Below are 624 nucleotides of genomic sequence, written 5' to 3'. Positions count from 1 at the left end.
GTGACTCTTGATCCTGGGCTCATTAATTCAAGCCCCACATTTGGTGTAGAGACTACCTTGAAAAAAAAGGTAGATATATGAAAAGATTGTTAAACTGAATTTATATCTACTTACACCATGCTGCTTTGGCTGACCTATATTTTGACCCCTTGCCTACCTAAACCTGTGATACAGGCCAGCTCTTATTTTTTGTTCATCCTCCTGATTCCTCATCTGTCTTGGCCAGCCCTAACTCACTGATGTTCAGTGTCCTGTGGAAACAGCCAAATATAAGATTTTGACTAACATGACTAATACATGGCCTAATTTCCCTAAGGATAAGAAACAAAATGTTGCAAAGACATAGTGGTCCTGAATTTGTCTCACTTAAATTCCTTGACTTAAACCTCTATAACTACTCTCATCACACTTGATATTTTTCTGTTTCTCTGAGTATCCATTTCTTTAAAATTATGGTTACAAATAAAATAAAGTGAAATAAAATAAAATAGTAAAATAAAATAATGGTTACAAAGTATCTAAAGTGTTCTATTTTGTATTATATAATTGTTTCATTTCAATATAGAGTTGAAAGAGACAGTAGAAATCATATAAAATCTCCTTTTTTTTTTTTTTTACTTTTAT

The sequence above is a fragment of the Crocuta crocuta genome, unplaced genomic scaffold (assembly GCF_008692635.1).
Source record: "Crocuta crocuta isolate KB4526 unplaced genomic scaffold, BGI_CrCroc_1.0 scaffold252, whole genome shotgun sequence".
Classification (NCBI taxonomy): domain Eukaryota; kingdom Metazoa; phylum Chordata; class Mammalia; order Carnivora; family Hyaenidae; genus Crocuta; species Crocuta crocuta.
The sequence above is the reverse complement of the archived record's forward strand: the minus strand, read 5'-3'. Positions refer to the sequence as shown.